The sequence below is a fragment of the Camelina sativa genome, chromosome 20, assembly GCF_000633955.1.
Source record: "Camelina sativa cultivar DH55 chromosome 20, Cs, whole genome shotgun sequence".
NCBI classification, from domain to species: domain Eukaryota; kingdom Viridiplantae; phylum Streptophyta; class Magnoliopsida; order Brassicales; family Brassicaceae; genus Camelina; species Camelina sativa.
The window spans coordinates 29,604,596-29,614,950 of NC_025704.1; the positions used below are offsets into that span (position 1 = coordinate 29,604,596).

General features: G+C 45.1%; 1 pseudogene; it reads right to left on the reverse strand.

Moving 5' to 3' along the window:
• Positions 7,342-7,618, reverse strand: LOC104772959 (annotated as a pseudogene).

Consider the following 10,355-nt stretch of genomic DNA (forward strand, 5'->3'; position numbering starts at 1 on the left):
CCGCAAGAAAGCTCCGACCGTATTTCCAGTCGCACACTGTCGCTGTCTTGTCCAACCAACCTTTACGATCCATACTGCACAGCCCAAATCAATCGGGCCGACTAACAAAATGGGCAATCGAACTTAGCGAGTACGACATTGAGTATCGAACTCGTCCAGCTGCAAAGTCCCAAGTACTCGCTGACTTTCTGATTGAACTACCGTTTGGGGAAGCCGAACCAACACCCACTGACCCGTCAGATGACCGGTGGACCCTACATGTGGACGGGGCATCCTCTCATCTTGGGTCAGGGATAGGGATTCGACTAACTTCGCCGACCGGAGAAATTTTGGAGCAATCCTTCCGTCTCCGATTCCAAGCAACCAACAACGTCGCCGAGTATGAAGCACTCATCGCCGGGCTTAAGCTCGCTAACGGAATGCAGATCAAACGGATACGAGCTTTTTGCGACTCTCAGCTTGTCACCAACCAGTTCAGCGGCGAGTACGACACTAAAAGTGAGCCCATGGCAGCCTACCTCGATGTCGTCAAGATTCTGTCAAAACGTTTTGACGAATTCGAGCTCATCAAAATCCCCAGAGGGGACAACGCTCCGGCCGATGCTTTGGCAGCACTCGCTTCGACATCGGATCCCGATCTGCGACGAATCATCCCGGTAGAAAGCATTGATACGCCGAGCATAAGTGAAACGCATGCCGAGACTTGTCTCGCACTCCACCAGCCCAATGAAATCAGAACCACCTATCGAACGATGAGGTCGCACCGAGGGTGCGAACCTGCGTCTGGCAGCGACGCGACAGATTGGCGAGTTGAAATCCGAGCATACCTAGCTGACGGCGACGTGCCGACAGACAAATGGGCTAAGCGGAGATTAAAGGCTAAAGCCGCCCACTACACCTTGATGAAAGATCATTTGCTTCGATGGACGGCGTCAGGAGCCCTTTTGCTTTGCATACACGGCGACGACACTGAACGCGTGATGATGGAGACACATGAAGGAGCTGGGGGAAATCACTCAGGCGGCCGAGCCTTAGCACTACGAATCAAGAAGCACGGCCATTATTGGCCAACTATGATATCTGATTGCGAAAAGTTCGTCGCCAAGTGCGAAAAATGCCAGCGACATGCCCCCATTATTCATCAGCCGACTGAACTCCTACGAGCCGGAATAGCTCCTTACCCTTTCATGCGTTGGGCGATGGACATCATTGGCCCACTACCAACTTCCAGACAAAAGCGATATATACTCGTCCTAACCGATTATTTCACCAAATGGGTCGAAGCCGAGTCTTACGCAAATATCAAAGCTCGGGACGTCCAACTCTTCGTCTGGAAATACGTAATCTGTCGCCACGGTCTCCCATATGAAATAGTCACTGACAACGGATCGCAGTTCATCTCCCTGCAATTCGAAAATTTCTGTGCAAGATGGCGGATCAAACTAAGCAAGTCGACGCCGCGGTATCCACAAGGCAACGGCCAGGCCGAAGCTACCAACAAAACCATACTCGATGGTCTTAAGAAAAGGCTAGACGCCAAGAAGGGTGCCTGGGCCGACGAGCTTGACGGAGTACTTTGGTCCTACCGAACAACACCAAGGACGTCCACTAACCAAACCCCATTCTCCCTAGCCTACGGGATGGAAGCAATGGCACCCGCCGAAGTCGGCAGTTCCAGCCTCCGACGAACAATGCTCGTCCACAACACCGCACTCAACAGTCAGATGCAAATGGATAGGCTCGACGAGTTGGAAGAAGAACGGGACAAAGCACTCCTACGAATCCAGAACTATCAGCTTGCCGCAGCCAAATACTACAACAAGAAAGTCCACAATCGGTATTTCGACGAAGGCGATCTCGTCCTCCGTAAGGTCTTTGAAAATACTGCCGAGCCGGACGCCGGAAAAATGGGGGCAAATTGGGAAGGTCCGTATATAGTGTCGAGGGTCGTCCATCCCGGCGTGTACGAACTACTAACAATGGGCGGCAAACCAGTGCCGAGATCTTGGAATTCGATGCATCTCAAGCGTTACTACTACTAAAAGTCACCAAGCGAGCTCGGCTATATCCAGCTCGTCCTTTCTATAGTTTAAATAAGCATGTAAGTGTGAATTACGATCGGCTTGATCCCTTCTGATCGTGGGGTACGTAGGCAGTCCCGTTTTACGAGACGCAGCCGCCAAAAATATAAAATTTCTTTTTCAAGAATGAATTGTCGTTTATAAGTTATTTCAGTCGTTATCCTGGCCCGGTAACGACCCGACGTTCCGACGTATTTTTTAAGCCGAGTCGCACTCGCACACAGGGTAAGCCGACTATTAGCGGTCGCCCCTGATTATTTTAAGCCGAGTCGTCACTCGCACTAAAGGGTAAGCCGACTATTAACGGTCGCCCCCGGTTATATTAAGCCGAGTTTAACTCGCATAACAAAGATAAGCCGACCGTCATGAGTCGCACTTTTTTCAAAAAAAAAAAAGAGTGTAAAAGTAGAACTCTCAAAAGTAACATGAAATTTGACTTATTTAAAAGGGGGGATGCAACAGCCTGATGTGGGTGCCGACCCTATTACGGCACAAACTAAAAAAAAAAAGAGAGCTACACCAAAGGAAAGACAAGTCATTCAATTCCTAGATCGGCGTTGGAAGGCTCGTTAAATTCCAACCCGCCGATTGTCGTCTGCCAATAGCGGCATGATTCTTTCACATCCTTCAGCAGATCCATCGGAACAGCCATGCCTCGTCCAACCATGTCTTCGAGGTACGCGCAGATCCCTTCAGCACGACTACTTTCGCTAAAGTAGTGGTTTGTGCTCTCCAACTGCCTCACGTAACGACGAAGCACGTCGATACGATCACGACAAGCTTCGATCTCCTCCCGCTCCTCAAACGGCCTCCGACCAAGGGTATCAAGGTCGCCCTGCTCAAGCGTGGGAACTACCACTTCCGCACAAAAATCTTCGCGCCGGGTATGCTCTTCCACCAAACGATCCCATCGCCACTTCGGGAAGAAAAGCCCTTCGTCGATCAGCGGTTCAAGACATTCCACAACCCCGTCAACACGACAGAAATCATAGTAACGTTCGAACGAACGACGGGTGGCAATGATGTAAGCTCTTAGCCGTTGGATGCGAGCATTGTAATAGTCGAGTTCCGACTGAATCACCTCGTCAAACCTAACGCCGAGCTGTGCCCGCGCCCTACGCAACCATGCTGATCTAGTCGTCACCGGCATCAGAGTAACTTCTTCCTTCCTGCCAACAAGAAAAACAAACAACAAACTCAACAAAGACAGGACTGAGGAAAGGGAAACACAGAGCCTATTTATAGAACGAAAGGCACAAGTCCCAACAGGCGCAAGTTTCAAAACAGAAAACGCATTTAATGACACCAAAAAGCAACGTTTCGAAAAATAAGGCATTAAATAGAGTAGGAATAAATGCCCCAAGGGCAGGAATAAAGTTTCGGAAGGGAGCCGACCCCTAAACACGGCGCATAAATGTACGTGGGAGCCGACCCCAAAATACGGCAAACAGAAGATAGTATGAGGGAGCCGACCCCTCGACACGGCGACAACGGAAGAGTCACGAAACTAAGCCAACAACCGGCGACTTATGCCCGGGAGTTGACGGACGAGGAAGTCCTTCGGCAGCTTGCTCCTCAGCTCCATCAGAAGGGTGGTCGTCAGCTTGCACCTCAGCTCCATCAGAAGGACGATCGTCGACCTTCTCCTGCTCGTCCAGATCTTCACCCCCAATCTCCCCACTCTCCGATCCGTCACTCCCACCCTCGTCGTTACAGACCTCGGTATTCTCACTGATTGGGGAAGCGATCCAAGTCGGAATTGGGGGAAGAGGCCCGGCAAAGATCTAAGACATGTCGAAATCAGCTTCGGTAATATCCGGCAGATCGACCTCTTCAACCTCGCTCTTCAGTTGGCCCATCACGGCCGTAACTTGGTCCTTAATCCCCTCATCGAGCAAAGAAATCCGACCTCCGGCAACGAGCGTTTCGAGCATCTGGACGTTCCCAACAGCTTGGTTGTACTCAAGAAACTTCTCCCACGACGCTACAACCGCTTCGGTATAGCTTTTGTGCTTCAATAAGAGTCTCTGCACGCGACCAACCACCTCGTGGAAAGCGTTGATTCGCTCGTGGTGCCCATACTCGTCACGTCGATTTCTAAGCCTCCTCGTCTCCGAGTTAAGGGTGAGCTTCAGACCGTTACAGGCAACTTCAGCCTCCTCAAGCTTCGTCGTAAGGGAGTCTCGTTCTGTGATCAACTCGCTCCGGTGATGTTCGAGTTTGGCCACAAGGTCGCTAAGTCTCTGGTTGGACCGCACCGCCTCCCCCAATTGTGCCTCGAGGCGCTCGATCCTCTCACTCGACGCCCAAAAACGCTCCCCTTCCAAGTTCCGAACAAGGCGCTCGTAGCGAGAAGCCAGACGATTGATTCGCGCAATAAACTATCAAAGTGAAAGAAAATGACAACCATAAGAAAAAAACGAGTAAAGGAAGATTAAAGGCAAGTTGGTTTAATCGACAAACCTCAAAAGACGCTTGAGCAACGCTGGTAACCGCGTCGGCCTCTTTCATCTTCTCAACTGCAGGAAGACGACCTTCACCAAAGTGGATCTTCCGAAATAACTCGGCGCAGGACCGCGAGTCATCCGGAAAAGGACGAGCCCCGGAGGAATGCGTAAAGTTCCAGCTGAAGTCGACCGACTTAGACTTCTTTGATGGGGGAGACTGCTCTTGTTCGGGACCATCCTTCCTTTTCTGCGAATCTTTCGCCACCTCGGCGACGCGACCAGGAGTCCTGACCACCTTCTTCCTTGGAAGTGTCTCCTCTGGACCAATATGACGATTCGGAGGAAGGGATCTTGGACGCATCCTTGAAGGGTCGTCCACAACCCGACGAGAGGAAGGAGAAACCCTTTTTGACGAGCCAGAGCTTGGAGGATTGGCACCCGGACGAGCATCTTGACGGGGAGCGGAACGAGGCAGCGGCTCCGGAGCTCGGCGATAACGAGCAGACGCGTTGGGAACACTCAAGTTCATCTTACCCATCGTCCTGGCTACAACACAAAGCAACGAAATTAATTGGAGAACTCAAGGAGCAGCAAAAAAAAAGAGGGGTTCAACTACACTAGGATGTACCTGTCTTTCTTCGAGGATCGGAGGTCTTCCTTGAACGCCCCTTTTTCGACTCGGTACCTGGCCAAACGTAAGGGCAGAAAGCTTTGATCGCGTCTATCTCGGCTTGGAACGAAGGAGGGTATGGGAGCAAACACCTTGGAACAACAACTAAAAAAAAAAAAAAGAGGGAGGGGAAGGGTTAAGCACAACCAGAGAATAGTGCAAATAAAATATACTAGGCAAGAAGGGTCGGCTACCGGGTGAAGGGTTCCACCCAGAAAACCAAGGAATCGACGGATCCTCCAAAACCCCCTCACCGACTTCAAGAAAGAAGTACGAGCCCTTCCAATTATATGTTTTGCCCTTAGCACCCTCGACGAGCGTCGTCTTCCTTCCCGACGCTACATAGTAAATTCCAGGAGTTTTGTCTCGGCTCGACGGGTTCAGACACGTCAACTCTTCCAAATGATCACAAGTAAGCTTAACCCCCGCAGCTTCGGCCATAATCGAAAGGCCAACAGCATTTCGAAAGGTCGCCGGGGCAAATTGAGAAATGGCCGCCTCACGACGAGCAAAATATGTCATCAGGAAAGACGGCAAAGGGAAGGTAAGCCCGCACTCGGTGAAGTACTTCTCCGAAAGGCAAATAAAGCCGGAAGGAGCATCCCAGGGACGCTGAAATGGTTCTGGAATCAGATTTCTCGGTTCGGTGTTTAATTTCCCAATGCGAACTGCATCAGACGCCGCTCCCGATTTCAACGTTGACGGAGGGAAATGAGAGAAAAGGTTCTCGGTTGGCAAAGGAACGTTGTCCAACTCGGGAAAGGATAGGTCATTGATCAATGGCTCGTCTATCAGGGAAGGAATCCTGCAAGGCAGACCCGACGAGCTTGGAACCACCGACCCTGGAACGAGACAACGTCTCAATTCTTCAAATCGAGCCATGTCTGAACCCGCCGAAGACGAATCAGAAGGACTCCGAGAACGGCCCTCCCGGCGAACGGACCTATTAGAGCCATCAGATTCGGAAGTCGTCGCTCGTCGAAGGTGGCTCTCGACGGATGGATCGGACGATTGAGAACGAGGGGAGTTCATAGTTAAAGTACGACGCACTAAAAGCAAAATAACGACGAGATAAGGAGGGAGAATACCTGAACGATGAGCACCAAAAAACGCGAGAAGAAGATAATGAGAGAAATGGAGAAGTGATATTTATAGGAGAAGGACGAAGGATCTGGAAGCGTCATCATTACGACACGCGCCCCATAACGGTACGATTTCCGGATCTCACGCGCGTCGATCACCGCACACAACGATTCGACCCCAAAAGTTGGGAACCGTTCCTTCACGCGCGACCCTTCGCTCCTTCACGGCTGTTCTTCGCCTAAAGACTACGAACTAAAGGCCGCGGGGGGGACTACTGTTGGGGGTGGATCCACACCCCAAACAACAGGCCTGGCCCAGAAAAAGCCCATGATAAATCTCCAAAGGAAGGGAGGGTATTATGGTCTTTTCGTATAGACGAACCGACACGATTCCCTATAAAGGGAGACGTACGGTCCGCAGAAAAAGGGGATCGAGAAAAAGGAAAAGAATCGAGATAGCAAGTACGAAAGCCTCAGCTCGTCCAAGTGGAAATCTACAGTTTAGACTCAATAGCTCGAAGGATCGACGAGATAGCAACTCGTCGATTATTCTCGTTTATACTTGTAACTCGTTTAAGTCGAGTTGTAATCCGTCCTTTTGTGTCTCGGCATCAATATAATAAAAGAGAATTTCGACCCTCCTTTGACCGAACTGAACATACTAATTGTGACCGATCTGGACATCAACAGAGACGGAGATGGTGGAAGACAAGTTATGAGACATGTGAATGGACTGTATGGGCTAAAAAGAGATTCTGGAAACGTCATATGAAATTTACACACCACATGACAATTTGAGTAACAAATTTCAAGATGGCTAGTAGACTTAGCCTTTGTCTCACTGTCTGAACCAGAAGGTATCCCGTTGCCATCATCATAATGTTCATCAACGTCGCGACTCTTTTGCTCTCTATTTTTCTCAAGACTCAAGAGAGTGTTATAAAACGTTGATGCATCGATTGTTTATAAAAATTCATCGTAATGATACAAACAACAAACTAAACGGTTCATATCATTTTTACATTGGTACTTTATTAAAATAAAAAGGCAAAAGTAGGCTATTAGTTCTTGGCGGAGCACTTGTCCGAGCATGAATCCACACAGTCTGGAACTTTGTATACATCTGCTCATGCCACAAACAACAACAACAAAATAAGCCATAGATACCATAATCTTATGTTCATATATGTATGTCAATAAACCAAAGTACTCGTCATAATAAATAAATAAATAAAACTTACTCTGATTTTGGGTAGAAGAAAGGGAAACACAGTGATAAGTAGCACAACCGAGTTTGCATTAATAATCATTATGAATGATTCCGTTTGTTGAAACCATCTGTGAAGGAGGAGAAGGCACTGGCATTTTGGGAACAAGATGTACAAGACAGGTATCGATACACGGAAGTGGACACGTCCAAGGATTTTGGTACTTATTCTCGTATATACAAACCGAAACACAACCTTGGTAACAATCTTTGAAAGAAGAAAGTTGAGATGGAGCTTGAGCTTGATCAGCTTTTGTCTGAATTAGAAGGTTTCCCATTACCATGATCACTATCAGCATTGTCACAAACATCACCATTCTTTTGCTCTCCATCTTTTTAATTTTTCCCTTTCGTATATATAAAATCTTATAAGAGTTGATGAGGAAGTTGTGTGTTACTTCTATAGTGGTGGTAGTGGTAATCTGAGCTGTTATTGTTTGTTTACATAGATGATAGATGGACGACTCTGGATTTGCTTTACTGGTTAATATTGTTAATTTGGGCTTGTCTTGGGCTTCTAACTAAAAACCAATTGGCAATTAGTAGATTGACCCTAATCCTTTATATATTAATGATAATCTCTTTTAAACTTCAGATGTAGGACTTGGATTGTATCCAACAAATATTTTCTACAGTCAACAAGAATATAAGGTGAGGTATTTCGATAATGGATAATATATTTTTTTACAATTCAATTCCCATTTGAAGATGATCTTATTCCGTTTATGGCATATATATATATATGCATTGACTTAAAATTTACAGGCTTACAGCCGTTTGTTTTATGTAGTTCCGCTGAATCTGTTGACTTGGCAATAGCTCCCAGTTGTGTTGTGTTGTGAGTATGACTCACTCAACCCAGTAAAATTTTGATACTGAAATTCTTCTCCCACAAAGACGGACCGGTCTATTTTTATTGGTTTAAAGAATCACAATTTCGGTCCTGTTGGTTTAAAACGCAATCGACTCGGTTCCTTTATTCAATTAAAAATCATAATCACATTTCGGTTCGGTTAAACCGTAAATTCGTGCTTTGTTTGTTTAAAAGAATCACATTTTTTTTGGTTGACCATCATCGTTTTCACATTTTTTCACATACTTAACTGGAGAAAGTAATTGAAAAAAGTTCTACAGTGTTGAAATCTCAACTTTGTAGAACTTTTTTCAATTACTTTCTCCAGTTTTGTATTACATCCAATCCAATATTAACCCATATGTAGTAAGTAGCTAAAAACCCCCAATATCAGAAACTACGTGCGCAACAAGCTAATCTTCTTCCAGGGCAAGAAGAATCAGAACGCAATTAAAAGAGTATAGAAGACAGAGCTAGGAGCTAGAGTACCTAAACGTAGGAAAAAAATGGAGCTTTCCCTATTTTTTTGTCATATTTTATCTTATGTTTTTTGCTAATTGTTCATATTAGTAGAGCTAGTTCTGGTGTAATATCTGTCATTAGTTTGAAGTTATAATTCCATTCGATTCCATTTGTTGTTTTTTCTTTTCTGTCCATGAGTTGGAATGCCATATGTTAGGCTAGTCCATGTGTTGGGATGTCATATGATTAAGATTTAAGTAAAGGGAAAATCAGTTACACTAAACAGCATTTTTATATTTGAAAAGATATGAGATAATATAAAAATGGTCTCTATAAAGAAGAAAAAAAAAGTTTCCAAGATAGGTAAATAAATAAAGCCTTGGTATAACGCTTTTTTTTTGTCAACAGCGTAAATAAATTAGCTCAAAAGAGCCAATTGAAACGAACATTGTTTACAAATTTAACAGAATGCCAAATGGTATACAAACCTATGGGTGCCAATAAATCTGCTTTTATATTCGCACTACGTAGAATAAGAGAAAGTGAGAAGATTGAAAACTCCTCCCTGTCGATTGTAATATCCTCAAGATATACGAAAAATGCTTGCCACTCTTGAAGACACAGTTTTCACCAAATCCAAACAGTTTGTAAAGAAAACTACATCGTGATTATCGGCACCAATCATACACTGCATAGCACAGACGAAAACTTCGACTTTAGCGTGTAGAGGGGAGAGACTCCTGCGTAAATTTGCAGCTTCCATGGTTGGCATGTCCCCGGTCGAGTGTAAGCAATACCATCCCATACCTAAATACGTATCACTGATAATGTAACACTGAATCCCTGTAAGAAGGAGCTCAGGTGTAGCGAGTATTGATAATGTAAAACTATAACAACTGATTAAAAGCTGAAGTTTAGAAAAATCTTTTGATGCTCTTAAAAACATTGTAAAACCTATTTTAGCAACGAAAAATATGGTATTACTTCAGCTTTTAATCGGTTGTTATAGTGTGTATTAAGATTTACTCAAGTTGTTATTAGAATGCAATGAAATAAGAAAATATGATGGTGATTTTTATTTTTTAAAAGATATAATATAAAATTGTTTATAAAAAAAATTAATTGTATCATTGACATAATTTGAAAATTTATTAAATAAAATGATAGAACAGCAAAGTCGTAAATAAAGAAGATAATCATTCCGCGCGTGTTTTAGTTTAGCGCAAAATCTAAAGTACAAGAAAATGAAAATGCAAGTTGGAAATCATTTTGAACCCTAAAAATATAATTTATTGATTACTAAGGTTTAATTTTTTTTTTCTTTTTTTTGTCAACCATTAGACCATAACTGGCCGGCCTATTAGCCAAATTCCTTCATTCGTAGGAGCGGGACTCGATCCCGGGTGTGTTGGTGTTTTCTACAAATGGACTTACCTCCTGCCACTGCACTAAGGTCACTTCACACTAAGGTTTAATTTTTTTTTTTTTTTTTT